Raw genomic sequence first — 20,278 nt, 5'->3', positions numbered from 1 at the left:
ATATGAAAACTAAGATTTTTATGATCACAAATTCTAATAAACAGAAAATTATGGCTTATTATTTATGAACATTTTTGTTACATTCTAACACTGTTGTTCCCTAATTGCCGTAAACTGTGAATAAAGTATTGGTTTAAGTTTTGGTGTTTTGTTAACAGCATTTCAAACTACACTGCATGAGTTATTACAGAATAACAGTTATTATTATGACAAGTGATTCCAAACTTTTGAGCAGTATTATTTCTCTAAATATTTTTTTTTCTTAACCCTCCTGTCGTGTTGCAGGTTTAAAGTGTAAAAACACAGGAAAACTTTTTGTCATTAATGATTTTTGGAGCTTAAAATCTTTTCCGCTGAAGTTACGGCTCATTCAGTGTGATTTAAATTAAAGGGTCAGTTTGACCAGAACAAAAGTTCTAAATAAGAATAAATAAAATATGTTGAATGTTTAGTTTTTGCAGATATACAGAAAAAAATGCAGCTTGTAAAAGACTTTTAAATGAAAAAGTGAATTATTTTAAGTAAAATGTGAACTGTAAGGGGACAAAAAACTTTGTTACACTAAATATTGATTAAATTCATAGTCGAGCTAAAGATCATATTTATGGAGAAAAATATATATTTCTAATTACTTTTCCATCTGTGAAGTGAAACACCACATACACACTAGTGAGCACACACACATACTAGGTGGCAGTGAGCACCCGGGCCGGAGCAGTGGGCAGCACAATCCGCAGCGCCCAGGGAGCAGTTGGGGGTTCGGTGTCTTGCTCAAGGACACCTCAGTCACGTGCTGTCGGTTCTGGGGATCGAACCGGCGAACTTCCGGTCACAAGGCTGGATCCCTAACCTCCAGCCCATGACTGCCCCAATATTGTATTAAAGGTCAGAAATAGTGCGTGTAGAGGCTGAAGAGAGTGGTGTGTTTAGAGCAGGAGGTTTATGTACAGCCAGTAAACAAGTTTGTATCACTGTGGTGGACTTTTGGTTGAGGGGGCCAAACTAAAGTTTGAAGCCATAGTACATGGAGACTGAAACTCAACTTATTTAGTGACTATTTATTGTTTTGGAGGAAATAAAATCATGTTTTATTTCAAATTTCCCATCACAGGATGTGCAGAATGTCCGAGTTTTACTGAGTGAAATTCAGTAATATTTTCTAATGAAAATGGAAATGAAGTGCAGCTATGAATGTGAATGGAAATATGAGTTTGTGTGTGAAACGGTTGAGTTTAAGGTTGTAATTAGAGTTTGGTTTTTAATGCATCACTGAACTCAGTTGTGCTCTGTTAGAAATAAGGGAAATGAAACTGTGTGTGTGTCCTAGGTGTGGCCGCGCCCACCCTCACAGTCCTGCCCCCCTCCAGCATGGAGCTGCAGCAGGGGAAGGCCACACTTGTGTGTTTGGCCAACAAGGGCTTCCCCTCAGACTGGAGGCTGAGCTGGAAGGTGGGCAGGAGCAGCTGGAGCTCGGGGGTTAGCCAGAGCCCTGGGCTTCTGCAGAAGGATGACGGCCTCTACAGCTGGAGCAGCACGCTGACCCTCCAGGAGGACCAGTAGCTAAAGAAGACAGTGACCTGTGAGGCCACCAAGGACTCCCAGCCTCCTGTCAGCCAAACCCTGAGGAGAGAGCAATGCACTGGGCAGTGAGCGTCCACGCGTGTGTTGGAGTTGCTAGAGCTGCTCTTGATCTTCAGTGAGCTCAAACATGGCTCTGCTTAATGCTCTGATCTTCATCATCATCACAATAAAGTGTTTTAGTATTAATATCTACAGTCTTTCACTGTTTATTGTGTTATTTCCTTTATACTAGTAAGAAAAAGCATGTAAACATTTCTTTGATGTGTAATTCACTGGAAACATGTTTGTTCATTTCTTGATAAAATAAAACATTTGGTTTAGCAGAACTACAGCGTTTCATCTTTAATATTGTGATTAGGGAGGATCTATCCGAATAAAAAACATGAAGAGACACAATGACTAAGGTCATAAGAAATTTATTAGTAGTCAATTATACTGAATACTGAAGTAGTCTAGTAGTTATATCAACATCTTATGTAGTCTACAACTTCATACCTTTTTACGGTTATGGGGCAGCGGGGAGGCAGACCCAAGGGCAGCAGGTGGTGCACGCTGGGTGCCTTGTTGCCATCGCCCTCTGCTGGCAGCACGCGGTGCAGGCTGGGCGCCTTGTTGCCCTCACCCTCTGCTGGCAGCAGGCGGTGCAGGCTGGAGCTTTACAGAAAGTAGACTCATGCTGTCAATGTTGGGTGTGATGGTGACCGATGGCACCATCTGACTCCATTTACCAATAGTCCCAAAAGTAAAAGCAATGTTGACACACTACAACTAAGCTGAACACTGGCCAGTTGTAGAAAACATTTTTGGGCTAAACACACCAACCAAAAAAATATTTCTAGTTTAAAATTATGATATTTTAAAGTAGACGTCTTGTGAGGATTTTGTGTAAAGCCTTCACTTTTAGGATAGTGTGGGGACTTGAATTGAAAACCTTTTGCTAAAACTGGTAGACTACAGTGTACATTATGGGGACATAATGTTTACCATGTAAAACATATATAAACAAAATAATCAGTTTCATACCTCAATACAGAAAGTAGACTCCATTATAATGTATATATATATATATATATATATATATATATATATATATATATATATATATATATATATATATATATATATATTACTATTTTTATTTAAAATTCTCATCTAAAACTAAACTAAAACTGTCTTTTATTTCCATTCTTTTTATTTTTATCTTCAGTTATGAGAGGAGTTAATCTTCATTTCCATAAAGGCTCCACTTTGCATGATCAGCCCATGCTTCAGTGCTCTGCTAGTGTTTATAGTCCTGTGAGTTTAACACTTCATGACTGAGAGCTGCTGCCCCACAAACTTCACCCACAGCAACCATGACTTTGGTCTCCATCTTCATCTGGACGCTCACCCTCTGGACTCAAGGTCACTCACTCATTTGTGTAAATTACCTTCTGTGATTTTGTTTTGTATTTTGTATGTGCATTTTATTACATTTTTATTGTGCTTTAATTTATTTTAGTTTAATTTTAATTTATTAATTTGGCTGTTAATTTATTGACATTTTCTTTTCTTTAACTTCTCTCAGGATCCAGTGGTCAGGTGACTGTGACTCAGACTCCTGCAGTGAAAACTGTTTCTCCAGGAGACTCAGTTACCATCAACTGTAGAACCAGCACTGCAGGTTTTGATAATTGTTTTCCTCATTGCCCTCATGTATCCTGCTATCAGCAGAAACCTGGAGAAGCTCCAAAACTCCTGATCTACAGGACTAACAGAAGACAGTCAGGTGTTCCAACTCGTTTCAGTGGCAGTGGATCTGGATCTAACTTTACTCTGACCATCAGTAACGTCCAGACTGAAGATGCAGGAGATTATTACTGTATGAGTTTACACAGTGGTGGTGTGTTCCCACAGTGTTTAGTAGGTGTACAAAAACCTCCCTCAGTCCAGCTGCACAGAGACTGCACTGCTGCAGCTGGACTCTACTGCAGGTGGGTGCTGAGGGGAGGATGGACACACACAATAACACACTCTGTGGAAATCAGGACTTTAGATGGAGTTTGTTCTTCTGTTCATTAGACTGGAAATGCTTTGTGATTTTAGGGGTTTATTTCCTGATCTGGTCTGCGTTTTTGCGACGTGTCTGCGTTTTTGCGACGTGTCTGCGTTTTTGTGATGTGTCTGCATTTCTGCGGCATGTCTGTGTTTCTGTGGCGTGTCTGTGTTTCTGTGTTGTGTCTGCGTTTCTGCGGCGTGTCTATGTTTCTGTGTTGTGTCTGTGTTTCTGTGGCATGTCAGCATTTCTGCAGCGTGTCCATGTTTTGGTGTTTCTTCTTCCACTGTCTGTGTTTCTCTGGTTGTTCATTTCCAGTCTCTCTCAGGTTTTCTCTCTCTTTCTCTCTCTCTCTCTCAGGTTGTGTGGTGTGTCTCTCTCAGGTTCTGTCTGTCTCTCAGGTTCTGTCTGTCTCTCTGGGTCTGTCTGTCTCTCTCAGTTTCTCTCTATCGATTGTCATGCTGCCACCACGGTGGTCTCCTCACTCTTGGTTCTCCTCCACGTCTCTCTCTTCCTCCGTTTCTCTCTGTCCGTGGAGGAGTGGACTCCACTCGAGGATCTTCTCTGGCTCTTCTGTCTGTCTCTCCGTTCCTCAATGCTGTGGAGGAGTCGGTCACTGCAGTAGATCTTCTATCCGTCTGTTCCTGATCTTGACTGGGACAGAACACCTTCCTGCTATCATTCCTGTTTCTCGTGTTGTCCTTCTGAGAACTTCTTGGAATGAAGATGTGTTGGGTTCTCTATATAAAACAGGTTTAATAGTTTAGGGACCATGACTAGGACTAAAAGATCCACTCATTAGCGACCCTGACTTGGACTAAAAGCTCTACTCATCAGTGACTCTGACTAGGACTAAAAGATTCACTCATTAGAGACCCTGACTAGGACTAAAAGATTCACTCATTAGAGACCCTGACTAGGACTAAAAGATCCACTCATGAGAGACCCTGACTAGGACTAAAAGAGCTGCAGTTTAGGGAACATCACTGAGGCTAAGAGAACCACTCATTAGGGACTCTGACTAGGACTAAAAGGTCTGCAATTTAGGGACCATCACTGAGGCTAATAGATCCATAAAATAGACACCATGACTCTGTACCTGTCCTCTTTTCCAGTGAGGATGTTCTCTTGGCTCTCCATGTTCCTCTGTCTTCCTCTGCTGATGAGGATGAGTTTTGGGTCTGGCGGTCTCTGGTGAGGTCTTTCTCTCTTCTTCATCATTTCTGCATTGACCCCTGAGCCTCTTTGCTCCTCCTCTCTGTGCCGATACTCGGCTGTCATTTCAGTCAGGTCTTCTCTCCGTCTCTTCCTGTGTTCATCTGGGGTGGAACACCTGCCTGCGTTCATCACCCCAGTTCTTTCTGACGTCCCTCTGTCCAGAAGAATGTCTCTCAGAAAAGTCTTGTTGGTTTCTCTGTATAAAAACACATTTTTAGTTTAGAGACCAGGATTAGGACTAAGATACATCGGTTTGGGACCATGACTAGGACTAAAAGCTGTACATGTCCCTGTTCTTTTTTCCACTGAGGATGTTCTCTCTTCTCCTCGTGTCTCTCCATCATCCTCTACTGATGATAAGGATGAGCTTTGGGTCTCGGGGTCTCTGGTGGGGTCTTTCTCTGTTCTTGAACATTTCTGCATTGACCCCTGAGCCCCTCTGCTCCTGTTCTGTGAGCAGAAACTCTGATCTCATTCTTGGCACCGTCTCGTGGATCGTTGTCTCTTTCATAGCCGATCCTGCTTCCTTTTCCTCTCGTTCCTCTCCTGATGTTTCTCTTTGTGCTCTCAGGATCTACCTCAGGAGGTTCATTCTTCTTCATATCCATTTCGTCTAGAGAACACAATTAGACTAATTAGTAATCAAGCTTTTCTCCAATAGTCTGTCCTGGAGCTCAGAAATAGTAGCCGCATAGCAGCTTCCTCCAGCTGGATCTCCAGGAGCTCACCGACTTCAGCTTCATCCTCAGTTATTCTCACTAGATTGTCTTAAATTAATTCAGATGGATTTTAGTTTTTAGTGCTATTATCTTCATGCTGTCTGTTCATTTCTTTACTTGCCCAGATGTTTCTCCAGAGGTTTTTCCTCATTGTCATCCTTGCTTATGTCCATGGTTTCATTGGTTGCTTCTGCCTCTGCTGCATCAATCACCATCATCATCATCATCTCATTTTCTGCTTTCATGAAAATACAGTCAGTTTTCCAGCTTATTCAGTTTTCATTATTATTTATTTCCTTTACTCACCCAGAGGCTGGACACTTGCTGAAACCTCTTCCTCCAGCTGGTTGTTCAGTAGCTCACTGATAGCTTTATCTTCATCATTATTGGCGCTCACTAGATGATCTTGGGTGAAGTCAGACAGATTAGAGCTCATATTAATCTGCATTTCTGCTTTTATTTTAATTAAATATGTTATTATCATCATGCTGTTTGTTCTTTTATTCAGTGTTTGTTCAGAATTATTCTACTATGAATTATCTAGTACCTGCTATAAAGTATTCAGTATCCACTATGATTTGTTTAGTATTCATCATTAATTATTCAGTACCTGCTATAAAGTATTCAGTATCCACAATGATTTATTCAGTATGTACTATGGATTTATAGTCACTAATTTGAATTATTGCATATCTCCAATGAATTATTCACGATCCACTATGAATTATTGAGTGTTTTTCATTAATCATTTGTGATTAATTTATATTATTCAGTATCTGCTATGAATTATTTAGTATCTACTATGATGTTCAGTGACTATTTTCAATTATTCAGTGTCTTTTATGATTTTTAGTGACTACTTGAATTATTCAGGATCTACTATTAATTATTCAATATCTACTATGATATTTTAGTGACTACTTTGAAATATTCAGTATCTATTAATCATTCAGTATCTACTATGATATTTCAGTGAGTGGCTTGAATTATTCAGTATCTACTATGAATTATTCAGTATCTACTATGATATTTCAGTGAGTGGCTTGAATTATTCAGTATCTACTATGAATTATTCAGTATCTACTATGATATTTTAGTGAGTGGCTTGAATTATTCAGTATCTACTATGAATTATTCAGTATCTACTATGATATTTTAATGAGTGGCTTGAATTATTCAGTATCTACTATGAATTATTCAGTATCTACTATAATATTTTAGTGAGTGGCTTGAATTATTCAGTATCTACTATGAATTATTCAGTATCTACTATGATATTTTAGTGAGTGGCTTGAATTATTCAGTATCTACTATGAATTATTCAGTATCTACTATGAATTATTCAGTATCTACTATAATATTTTAGTGAGTGGCTTGAATTATTCAGTATCTACTATGAATTATTCAGTATCTACTATGATATTTTAGTGAGTGGCTTGAATTATTCAGTATCTACTATGAATTATTCAGTATCTACTATGAATTATTCAGTATCTACTGTAATATTTTAGTAATGCGTTTGAATTTTTCATTCAAATTCTTTACTCACCCAGATGTTTCTCCAGAGGTGTCTCCTCAATATCATCCAGGTTTATGTCCATGGGTTCATTGGTGGCTTCTGAGTCCTTAGTGTGTTCCAGGTGGGTGCTCATGAGCTCCTTGGTGGCTTCTATCTCGGCTTCACCTCATTTTCTGCTTTTATGAAAATACAGTCAGTTTTCCAGCTCATTCAGTTTTCATTATTATTATTTATTTCCTTTACTCACCCAGAGGCTGGACACTTGCTGAAACCTCTTCCTGCAGCTGGATGTCCAGGAGCTCATTGATGGCTTTATCTTCATCATTATTGGAGCTCACAAGATGATCTTGAATGAAGTCAGACAGATTAGAGCTCATATTAATCTTTATACACTCTCAGAAATAAAGGCATGAAACTGTGACTGGGTCAGTGCCCCTCTTGTGTCTGGGGTGGGACCCTCCAAGGTCCATCTCAGTCCCTTTAGTCAGGGAACATAACAGAACTATAATCCACTGAAATGATCTGTTCTAAGCTGTACTGACTCCACACCCCCTGCCTCGCCTCCAGGCTTTTACTCTACTGCTCTGTTTTAAAGCATTAGGTTATGAAATGGTGTGTAAATGCACTTTTCCACTGGGAGAAACTTACATAAGATTCACAATCAGACTTTAAAACCACTGCTGTACCTTTTAGGGCACATTAACACTGTTTGTACCTTGATTAACGAAAAATGTCCCTGCACCGAAAAGTACCTTTAATTCTAACATTGTACTACATATGAATTCCTGCGTTATATTCACTAAATGTGTTATTATCTTTATGTTTCTGTTCATTTCTTTACTCACCCAGATGTTTCTCCAGAGGTTCCTCCTGAGTGTCATCCAGGTATATGTCCATGGGTTCAGTGGTGGCTTCTGCCTCTGCTTCCTCAGCCACCTTCACCATTACTGCCTCATTGTCTGATTTCATAAAAATACAGTCAGTTTTTTCAGTTCATTATTTTTTCATTCTCAATTTTTATTTCCTTTACTCACCCAGATGCTGGACGCTTTCTAATAAGTCTTCCTCCAGCAGGACCTTCAGGAGCTCTCTGATGGCTTTATCATCATCATCATTGGAGCTCTCTCGATGATCTTGAATCAGATTTGAGCTCATATTAATCTGAATTCCTGCTTTATATTCACTAAGTGCTTATTATCTTCATGCTGTCTGTTCATTTTCTTTACTCACCCAGATGTTTCTCAAGATGTTCCTTCCTCACTAGTTTGAATTAAATCAGTTTGTACTATGAAAGATTGCTCAGTATCAACTATGAATTCTTAATTATTAATGTGAATTATTTGGTATCGACAATCATTCAGTATCTTCTGTGATTTTTAGAAACTAATTTGAATTATTCAGTATCCACTTTGAATTATTTAACATCATAAATGAATTTTTAGTGACTAAATGTAATTATTCACTATCCATGGAGAATTATTCCACATCCACTATGAATTTCTCAATATTTACTATGAATATTTAGTCACCACTATTAATTGTTCTGTATCTACTATGAGTATTTGGTGCTTTCTGCTTTAATTCAGTGACTGTTATGAATATTATCTCATTAACTCACTCAGACGCTGCTCCACGTTTGTCTCGACCTCATCCAGCAGCGTTTTCATCAGATGTTCTATGGTTTCCTCCATCTCACCAGTGAGGTTCTCCTGCAGTGGAGGTGCCGGGTTCTCCAGCGTCTCAGCTGAAACATTGTCAAGGCTGCCGGACACGAGGCCTACAGGCAGGTCCAGCACATCGGCCTCACCCTCCACCTTTGCCGGCTGCTGGTTTGTTTGGCTTTCTTCTATTTCTTCTTTGTTCAAGTTGTTCTTTCTCTCTTTCTTCCACTGAATTTTCCATTTTCCACTCCTCCCCTTCTTTCCTCTCTGTCTCTTCTCACTCTGCTCCTCCTTTCTCTCGCGCTGTGTGTCTGCGTCGTCCTCACGGACTCGGCAGCACCAGAACCTGAAGCAGCTCATTACAGCAGCTGTCCTCTTCACGGCGTCACGGAATGCTGTGAAACGTCAGTGTGACGGAATCTTCTGTACCCTCACCTTTATGACCTCACACCCTGCAGCCTTTACTCCTTCATGACATCAGAGAGCAACTTCCAACAACATTCTACAGTCTGTTCCGCTCCCTGACCAATGAGGGACAGACTGCAGTCCAGTGGACAGAATGTAGTGAATTACAGTGAAGACGCTCTTTATTTACTCAGTTCCCCCAAATATGTATCATATAATATGAGTTTCTGCTCACTGACGGCTTTAAGACCACTTTCATCCCCCTAACAAGTTTTATCCAGTAAAATGAGTCCTTTGTAGAAACTGAATTTACTCTGAGTAGAAGTGGGTTAGAAAAGTTTTATCTAATGTTTACATAAACTTTCAGCCTAAAATCAGAACATATGCAGGTACAGTGGGTTGCAAAAGTATTCATACCCCTTGAACTTTTCCATATTTTGTCACATTACAACCACAAACATAAATATATTTCACTGGAATTTAATGTGAAAGACCAACACAAAGTGGTATACAATTGTGAAGTGGAAAGAAAATTATACATGAATCAAAACATTTTTTACAAATAAAAAACTAATAAGTGCGACGTGCAAAAGTATTCAGCCCCCCTGAGTCAATACTTTGTGGAGCCACCTTTTGCTGCAATTACAGCTGCAAGTCTTTTAGGGTATGTCTCCACCAGCTTTGCACATCTAGTGACTGAAATTCTTGCCCATTCCTCCTTGCAAAACAGCTCAAGCTCAGTCAGATTGGATGGAGAGCGTTTGTGAACAGCAGTTTTGAGATCTTGCCACAAATTCTCAATTGGGTTTAGGTCTGGACTCTGACTGGGCCATTCTAACACATGAATATTCTTTTTTTTAAACCACTCCATTGTAGCTCTGGCTTTATGTTTAGGGTCGTTGTCCTGCTGGAAGGTGAACCTCCGCCCCAGTCTCAAATCATTTGCTGACTCCAACAGGTTTTCTTCCAAGATTGCCCTGTATTTGGCTCCATCCATCTTCCCATCAACTTTGACCAACTTCCCGGTCCCTGCTGAAGAGAAGCACCCCCAGAGCATGATGCTGCCACCACCATATTTGACAGTGGGGATGGTGTTTTCAGAGTGATGTGCAGTGTTATTTCTCCGCCACGCATAGCGTTTTGCATTGTGGCCAAAAAGTTCTATTTTGGTCTCGTCTGACCAAAGCACCTTCTTCCACATGTTTGCTGTGTCCTCAACATGGCTTCTGGCAAACTGCAAACGGGACTTCTTATGGTTTTCTTTTAACAATGGCTTTCTCCTTGCCACTCTTCCATAAAGACCACATTTGTGTAGTGCACGACTAATTGTTGTCCTGTGGACAGTTTCCCCCACCTGAGCTGTGGCTCTCTGCATTTCATCCAGAGTCACCATGGGCCTCTTGGCTGCCTCTCTGATCAGTGATCTCCTTGTTCGGCCTGTAAGTTTAGGTGGACGGCCTTGTCTTGGCAGGTTTACTGTGGTGCCATACTCTTTCCATTTCCGGATGATGGATTGAACAGTGCTCCGTGAGATGTTCAAAGCTTGGGAAATCTTTTTATAACCTAAGCCTGCTTTAAACTTCTCCAAAACCATATTCCTAACCTGTCTGGTGTGTTCTTTGGACTTCATGATGCTGTTTGCTCCCCAATATTCTCTTAACCAACATCTGAGGCCGTCACGGAGCAGCTGTATTTGTACTGAGATTAGATTACACACAGGTGGACCCTTTTGAGTCATTAGCAGTCATCAGGCAACTTCTGAATGCAATTGGTTGCACTCAGGGAAAAGGGGGCTGAATACTTTTGCACGTCGCACTTATTAGTTTTTTATTTGTAAAAAATGTTTTGATTCATGTATAATTTTCTTTCCACTTCACAATTGTATACCACTTTGTGTTGGTCTTTCACATTAAATTCCAGTGAAATATATTTATGTTTGTGGTTGTAATGTGACAAAATATGGAAAAGTTCAAGGGGTATGAATACTTTTGCAACCCACTGTATTTAAGTGGATCTTAGTCAGTGTTTATGACCAATGTGTCTGTGATCACAAACCACACCCACCACTAATAAAAGATCAACATTATTATCATTATTATTAGTATTAGTAGCAGTATTAATAGTACAATATGATTAATATGTTTAATAAATATGATTTATTATTTCATTGTTTAAACTAATTACCTTACATTCAAAAGTAGAATTAGAACAATCGAGTGAACGTTGGTTTAGTGACGAGCTGTTTTACAGACGCAGAGTGACGATGAAACAGGATAAAGAAGAAAATCAGAGAGTCAGGAGGAAAAGTGGGCAGCACTTTATTTGAAGGAACACATGTTGGTCTGTTCATCTCTGCTGTACAAATAAAGCCTCTGAATCTGAAAATCTGCACTGGTTCTTCTTCATGTCGTAGTGTCTGGAGATATTCTGGAAAAGATGAAGGACAAGACAGAATAACTGAAGAAGAAGAAGTCACAGCAAACGAGTTTAGAGTCCTTAAAACTTCCCATCGGTAGAAAATCAAAGAAAGAATAAATTCAAAACCAAAAAATCACAAAAACTAATAAATATGTGAAGAAATCCATCCACACGAACAGATCCATGGCTGATTGTTAAACTCTACCCAAATGTCATTAAATCATTATGCAGATTTGTATGAATTAATTAATGAATCTGATTCAGAGACTCTAAACACTCCAGAATCTACCAGCAACTTTCATTAACCTGAAAACACGGATACATCACACGGTTACACACAATCGGGCATTTGTTCATTTAGATGACTGTATTATTATTATTAATAATAATAATAATAATAATAAATAATAGCACTCTTACATATACACATATAAAACTGAAATTTAGAGTCCAGTAAAATGAGAAACGGGCCGGTTTTGAATTGCGTCTTAAAGGCTGAGACAGACGAGATCGTAGAGACTCTGAGGAAGTGACTCGTAAAAACCTCCCACTGACTGAGGCCAGTCTGATTCACTCTAATCAGACCAGCTCCAGAAGACCTGAGTGTCCCAGCTGGCATGTAGAGATGGAGGAGGTCAGTAAGGTATGAAGGTCAAGGCCATGCATGTCTGTGAAGGTCATGAGCAGCAGCCTGTATTGACCACACAAAGGGGCAGATAAGCAGTGCAGGTTATGGAGAGCAGGTGTGATGAGGGCAGAGTGCTTAGTGTGAGTGAGGACTCCAGCTGCTGAGTTCTGAACAGACTGGTATTTAGGGAGGAGTTTAACTGGGAGTCCACTAAGAAGGTCATTACAGTAATGAAGGTGGAACTGATAAAGATCTAATCTACATTTCTGCAGCACTGCTGATAATCATGGGGCGGAGTCTGGAAATATGAGGAAGGTGGTGAGGACAGTCTGGATCAGTGAGATAATATGGGATAATCTGGATAATCAATGTGGATAAGCAATGTCTAAAATTATTTCAGAGAGGGAGCTGACAAAAGTATTAGGGGCAGATATAAATGTATCAGTCTTTTCTATGCTGAGTTCAAAGAAACTCTCACCCAAATATTAATATCACAGATAAAGATGGTTAGAGAGGGAGGGGCTTGTGGAGAGGGATCGTGGGCGGCTCATATACATTTGTGTATCATCAGTGCAACAATAAAAAACTGAGTCAATACTGAAATAAACATATACATTAAGAAGAGAAGGTGGCCCAGAACACAACCCTGGGGTACACCGTGAGCAACAGGAGCAGTGGAAGATTTGTGTTGTTTTATAGTCTTCACCAGAGATGGGCACTTATTAGTTATATTTACTCAATTACATATACTAAGTAAAATAATGACAGATTTGTACTCTCCTGGGTATTTTCATATCATAATGCATGTAATTTTACTGAAGTATATTAATGAGTAAACTACTTTTTACTGAGTGATACTTTGCCATTAATATTTACTAATTCCTTTGTGTTTAAATTGAGAATATTTTATTGTTGGCAACATCAGTGGTAATTTATTTTGGGTGGTCATTTTTGATAAAATATACAACAGAGACTTACTAACATATCAGCAACGTATCAATCATGGAAGAGCAGTGAATACATTGAGTAGATTATCAAGAGGCTTTTGATTCACTGTGTAAGTAAAAATTGTTTATAATCTGCTGAATTCAGTTGTTTTTCCCTTTATTTGTTGTCCAAGTTTATATGTGTAGGTGTTTAATCTGAGAGGAACTGAACATTAACAGGTTTAATACAGACACTCAACACCCTCAACAAGCAGTAACAGACACACTGACATTATTCTGTACCTGGAGCTTCACCAGATTAGGCTTGAGTTATGGTTTGGGTTAGAATCAGAGCCAGAGTGAAAGTTAGGATTAGGTTCAGGTTAGGATTAGGGACAGGGTGAGGGTTAGGATTAGGTTTGGAGTTGAGGTTAAGGTTAGGATTAGGGCTAGGGTGAGGGTTAGAATTAGGTTTGGAGTTGAGGTTAAGGTTAGGATTAGGGCTAGGGTGAGGGTTAGGATTAGGTTTGGAGTTGAGGTTCAGGTTAGGATTAGGGCCAGCGTGAGGGTTAGAATTAGGTTTGGAGTTGAGGTTAAGGTTAGGATTAGGGCCAGGGTGAGGGTTAGAATTAGGTTTGGAGTTGAGGATAAGGTTAGGATTAGGGCTACGGTGAAGGTCAGGATTAGGTTTGGAGTTGAGGTTAAGGTTAGGATTAGAGCCAGAGTGAGGGTCAGAATTAGGTTTGGAGTTGAGGTTCAGGTTAGGATTAGGGCCAGCGTGAGGGTTAGAATTAGGTTTGGAGTTGAGGTTCAGGTTAGGATTAGGGCCAGCGTGAGGGTTAGAATTAGGTTTGGAGTTGAGGTTAAGGTTAGGATTAGGGCCAGGGTGAGGGTTAGAATTAGGTTTGGAGTTGAGGATAAGGTTAGGATTAGGGCTAGGGTGAAGGTCAGGATTAGGTTTGGAGTTGAGGTTAAGGTTAGGATTAGAGCCAGAGTGAGGGTCAGAATTAGGTTTGGAGTTGAGGTTCAGGTTAGGATTAGGGCCAGCGTGAGGGTTAGAATTAGGTTTGGAGTTGAGGTTAAGGTTAGGATTAGGGCCAGGTTGAGGGTCAGGTTTTGCTTAATGTTAGTACCGGTTTAAGTCTACATCATGTAGCATATCAACAGTACACCTACTTAATTTAACGCTGCTGACAGAACAAAATCTCCATTTTTATCATTTTTCAGTTTTTCAGATAATTTGAAACGGCCTGTTGGACATCATGTGTAAATATTATGACAAATGGATGAAAAGAACTGGTCCAAATTTACTTGGAAAAAAGTCTGGTTCCATTGACTTACATAAAAAGTCAAGTTACAGTTTTAGAGATACAAGGATTTGTTCAACAGCAGGGATAAGAAATGTGTAAACATTACAACTGCACGTCATTTACCTCAGTGTATTCAGACGCCTTACTGCTACTTCACTGATTTTGTTACCAATACTCTGTTAAAACGCTATTAATCCTCAATAAAGACCACATAAAATAAAGTGTTATCACAGCATCTGTACAGCTTTATCATTGGTCACTTCTCTGACTTTGGACTCAGACCCCAAGGTGGATCCAGATAGACTCTTGGGAAGTTCTGCACTGTAGGAACACAGAACAACAGTGTAAGTCGTGTAGTGTGAAAGGTGTTGAGAGTGAAAGAGCAGCTTCAAATCAGACTCCAGTGAAAGTGTTGATACTTCAGTGAAATCATGACATTAATGTAAAAATTCAGAAAAAAATGATCTGCTGTAGATGACAAATATTAACTGAATGTGATTAATCTGAATTAAATCACATTAAAAGATGATCTTGTGATTAGGACCTCTACGGGGTTTGTACTGTAATGTTAGCAGCAAATTAAAGGTGGTCCAGATGAAAATTTTATAGCAGCTCTGACTTAAACACAGATATTCAAAGCTTATAACAAACGATCTGTTTACATGTTTACTGTGTTTCAATTTTACAGTGACGTCTTCAGTAAAAATCTAAACTTAATATCTGTCTCTGAACATCACTGGAGGAGCCTGAATGTCTTCATGTGGAAAAAAACAACTGAACTTGTATTAATCAAACAAATACTTTAAATTATCAAAAGTTCTGTTGAATAAAACCAGAGAAACTGCTTTTTACCACCTACTAATTCTTTAGGCTGGAGGGACTATTGTTTACAGTCTACTCACCTCTGAATATGATCTCCTTATAAAAGCTGATGAGTCTGAATTTGTTGAGGGACTTCTTCAGGGACTCCCTCTTTCTCAGGAGTGAGAGAAACATCCATTTCATAATCTGTCCAGATCCTTATAATAAACTTTAGAATAAATGAGACTGGAGCTGAACTCTACAGCTAGTTCCATACCTGTGGAGATCAGGAAATAAACCCCTAAAATCACAAAGCATTTCCAGTCTAATGAACAGAAGAACAAACTCCATCTAAAGTCCTGATTTCCACAGAGTGTGTTATTGTGTGTCCATCCTCCCCTCAGCACCTGCAGTAGAGTCCAGCTGCAGCAGTGCAGTCTCTGTGCAGCTGGACTGAGGGGGGTTTTTGTACACCTACTAAACATTGTGGGAACACCCGGCTACTACTGATCCTGTGTCCACTCAGACAGTAATAATCTCCTGCATCTTCAGTCTGGACTTTACTGATGGTCAGAGTGAAGTCATATCCAGATCCACTGCCACTGAAACGAGCTGGAACACCTGACTGTCTGTTGTTAGCAGCCCATATCAGGAGTTTAGGAGCTTCTCCAGGTTTCTGCTGATACCAGGCTAGATAGGGATATGTGCTATAAACATGCACTGCAGGGCTGGTTCTACAGCTGATGGTAACTGAGTCTCCTGGAGAAACAGTTTTCACTGCAGGAGTCTGAGACACAGTCACCTGACCACTGGATCTTGAAAATTAAAAAGTAAAATATATATGAATTTGAAATACAAAATTAATATAAGAAGTAAACAGAAAATAAAATGTAAAGGTTTTATAAAAGTATAAAATTACAAAAGTGTATTCATTCAGAGGTGAACGAGTGAGTTACCTTGAGTCCAGAGGGTGAGCGTCCAGATGAAGATGGAGACCAAAGTCATGGTTGCTGTGGGTGAAGTTTGTGGGGCAGCAGCTCTCAGTCATGAAGTGTTAAACTCACAGGACTATAAACACTAGCAGAGCACTGAAGCATGGGCTGATCATGCAAAGTGGAGCCTCTATGGAAATGGACTCACCAAACATCTCCATAATAAACACGTCTGATTATTTAGATCTGATTAAAAAGTATCAGCTCAGTTCTGTTCATTCAGTGTTAGACGTTAATTTCTAAAGCTCATCAAGAGTTGATGAGTGTAGAAGAGCTCAGGGTGAACAGTGAGGAGTGATGGAGGTTTATGTACAATGACTTCACTGAAATGTAGCACTGTGGTTCTCTTTCAGTTGAGGAACCAAACTCACTGTGAAAAGAGACTTTTATTCTATTTAAACAGGAGATTCATTTAATCTCCTCATTATCAGCTGCAGATCATGATGACCAGCTGGTCTGAGGTCAGTGAGGTTCTCCTGGATGAAGACATTCACAGGTTTTAATGAGAGGTTTGAACTGTTTCTATGACACTTCATCTGATGGTAGTTAGATTAGGAGTTAGGAAAGTTCTAGTTGTTCCACTGTGGAAAGAGGAACCAGTGAATGTTCTCCAGTGCTAGAACGCATTAGTGCTGCTGCATAGTTTCCAGTTCTTTTGAGTTCAGTCTGAGTTCTTTACTGTGATGAATGGTGATGGTCAGTGTTGTTAGAGAGGGAGTTCAGCTGGAGATTCAGTGCAGTGCTGTGTGTTGATCTTGAGGGAGTTTGGCTGAATGAAGCTGAACATCTGGTGAAAGTGCTGCTCTATTCTGGGAGAAAGAGGACGACTCAGGCCTGTTCATGCAGATCTGAGTTCCACCCCACTGCTCTCTCTCTCTCTCTCTCTCTCTCTCTCTCTGTCTGACTGTTTACTGCTTTAAACTGCTTGTTTGTGTTCAGCTGGGTGGGCTGTGGGGGGCTGGTTTCACTTCTTCCTTTAGTGCCTCTGCCTCCAGGATGTGAGTCAGATATCCTGATCTGTCAGTGTATCAGAGTCACAGTGCTGTGTGGTTTAATATCCTAAGCTGGTGTAAAAGAGACTCAGTTCAGAGTCTAATGTTGCTGATTAACAGACCTATGGAGTCTAAAATGGATCATGATGTGATGGTCCTGTAGAAGACCATGTAGTGAGGTTCTTCTGAGGGAAGTAAGGGGAGTATAAACAGTGTAATAAGTGCAGTGGGGAATGAAGCTCCAGCTGATTCTCCTGGGCTCTTTATCACAGTGTACAGAGAGTAATGGTGCAGCAGGAACATGGCCAGTGAGAAAACCCACAGCAGCGTTCCTGCACGCCTCCCAGCTCCACACTCCAGGATCAGTAGTGGGAGTTTTATTGATCAGTGTGGGAGGGTGGAGCTCCAGGAGGCTGCTGGGAGGGGCTGAGGTGGGCTGTGGCTCCCCCTGCTGGTCAGTCTGCCTGTCAGACTCCATGGTGGGTCACTCTGTCTAACAGCGCACCAACTGCTACTGACCACTGTTTCCATCAGGTCCAGTTAGACTCTTGGGAAGTTCTGCACTGTAGGAACACAGAACAACATGGTAAGGTGTGTAGTGTGAAAGGTGTTGAGAGAGAAAGAGCAGCTTAAAATCAAAAATTGTCAAAACTCATCATAAATAAATAAATAACAGGAACAGTAATCTGCTGTAGATGTGAAATGTTGAGTGTACAGAATTAGAGTCAAAGCACATGAAAAATCAACATTGTGAGATTAGCACCTCTAAGGTGTTTTCAATGTAATGTTAGCCCCAAGCTAACAATGGTGCACATGAAGGTTTTATAGCAGCTCTGACTTAAACACAGATGTTCAAAACTTATAACAGACATTGTGTTTACATAGCTCTACTGTCTGTGTTTCAGTTTTACAGCAACGCCTTCAGTAAAGATCAGAACTTAATGTCTGTCTCTCACTGTTATTGGAGGAGCCTTAAGTCTTCCTGTGGAAACAAACAACTAAACTGGTTTTACTCAAATAAATGCTACAAATTAAAAAAGGTTCTGTTGAATAGAACCCAGAAAAACTGTTTGTTAAAAAAATCAATTTTTTTAGGTTGAATGGACAAATTGCTGTTTACAGTCTACTCGCCTCTGAATATGATCTCCTACTAAAGCTGATGAGTCTGAGTTTGTTGAAGGATTTCTTCAGGGACTCCCTCTTTCTCAGGACTTAGAGAGAAATATCCATTTCATAATTTGTCCAGATTCTTATAATAAACTTTAGAATAAATGAGACTGGAGCTGAACTCTACAGCTAGTTCCAGACCTGTGGAGATCAGGAAATAAACCCCTAAAATCACTAAGCATTTCCAGTCTAATGAACAGAAGAACAAACTCCATTTAAAGTCCTGATTTCCACAGAGTGTGTTGTTGTGTGTGTCCATCCTCCCCCTCAGCACCTGCAGTAGAGTCCAGCTGCAGCAGTGCAGTCTCTGTGCAGCTGGACTGAGGGGGGTTTTTGTACACCTACTAAACACTGTGGGAACACATCACCACTACTGTGATAACTCTGACAGTAATAATCTCCTGCATCTTCAGTCTGGACGTTACTGATGGTCAGAGTGAAGTCAGATCCAGATCCACTGCCGCTGAAACGAGCTGGAATACCTGACTGTCTACTGGTAGCCCTGTAGATCAGGAGTTTAGGAGCTTCTCCAGGTTTCTGCTGATACCAGGCTAGAAAGTCATTGTTATAAACTGCAGGGCTGGTTCTACAGCTGATGGTCACTGAGTCTCCTGGAGAAACAGTTTTCGCTGCAGGAGTCTGAGTCACAGTCACCTGACCACTGGATCCTGAGAAATTAAATAAATAAATAAATAAATAAATAAATGAATTATACATACATATATATATATATATATATATATATATATATATATATATATATATATATATATATATATATATATATGAATAAAAAATTGAATTATAAATGAAGTTTAAATGAATTTTATGAACATAAAATATATTTGCAAAATATTAAAATAGTTCACCAAGTTAAATTATTAGATTAGGTTAAATTATTGAGTTACCTTGAGTCCAGAGGGTGAGTGTCCAGATGAAGATGGAGACCAAAGTCATGGTTGCTGTGGGTGAAGTTTGTGGGGCAGCAGCTCTCAGTCATGAAGTGTTAAACTCACAGGACTATAAACACTAGCAGAGCACTGAAGCATGGGCTGATCATGCAAAGTGGAGCCTCTATGGAAATCATCTTTGTAACAGCACTGAGTAAAGATGATCATATTTATCTCATCTTGTTTGATCAGACGTTTTCTGCTCTGGGTGGAATCCGATGTTTAAAGTGAAGCTTTTTATAGAGATGTGGGGAAATGAAATCTCTTCTGATTCCCACCAGTTTTCTGAAAGATGACAGAATGATTTGAGCGTTATATGACATTTCACTCCCCCAGATGATCCTGAAGGCATTAAGTGGAGAGTAAAAATAAGGGGGTCTCAGAGGTTTGTGGAGGTCAGTAGTGGAGACTATTGCTGGGAGCTACTTCAGCTCAGCCAGGCTTATCTAATTCTAGAGAGATTAGAAGTGAAATATTCCCTTTAATGTCCAGCAGAGGGCGCTCTCTTATTGTGCAGATCTAACTGACTCTGCCTTTCATTTGAGGGTCTCCGCAGCTACGACTACCACCCAGTCTGTCTGGATCAGGTCTGGAGGACTTTTTGGTGGAGGAAACAATGAAAAGAGTAAGAACCTTTTTATCTAATACTTTTTAGAAGAACTTTTATCTAGAACATTTTCTACCAATTTAAAACTGTATATTTAGAGTTTAGGTAGTTCAGTTTGTCTTCTGTGTTAATTCTAAAGAACCAAGCGAGTCCTCAGTTTAGATATTTCACTGCTTATAAAATAATCCTTGTTGGGAATAAAAGGCAGAACGTGTGCAGATCTACAGTGTGTAGTTTATTCCATTATTAGATGATTGGAGAACCCATTAATATTGTATTATAGGTAAAATATAATAGTGCATGTAGAGGCTGAAGAGAGCGGCGTGTTTAGAGCAGGAGGTTTTTGTAC

General features: G+C 39.9%; 1 long non-coding RNA gene, 1 pseudogene and 1 gene segment (V, D, J or C); all 3 read left to right on the top strand.

Annotated features, from left to right (window-relative positions):
• LOC108412015 overlaps nucleotides 1–20,278 on the top strand; it is a 380,788-nt pseudogene that overhangs the window by 276,876 nt on the left and 83,634 nt on the right.
• The window catches only part of LOC108412222, a 134,772-nt gene that overhangs the window by 113,195 nt on the left and 1,299 nt on the right, over nucleotides 1–20,278 (top strand).
• On the top strand, nucleotides 3,512–7,558 carry LOC108412225. Its single transcript, XR_001856628.2, has 3 exons — nucleotides 3,512–3,554; nucleotides 7,107–7,193; nucleotides 7,324–7,558. It is a non-coding gene; the product is annotated as an uncharacterized LOC108412225 (long non-coding RNA).

This window comes from Pygocentrus nattereri, chromosome 11, assembly GCF_015220715.1.
Source record: "Pygocentrus nattereri isolate fPygNat1 chromosome 11, fPygNat1.pri, whole genome shotgun sequence".
Lineage (NCBI taxonomy): Eukaryota > Metazoa > Chordata > Actinopteri > Characiformes > Serrasalmidae > Pygocentrus > Pygocentrus nattereri.
The sequence above is the reverse complement of the archived record's forward strand: the minus strand, read 5'-3'. Positions and strand labels throughout refer to the sequence as shown.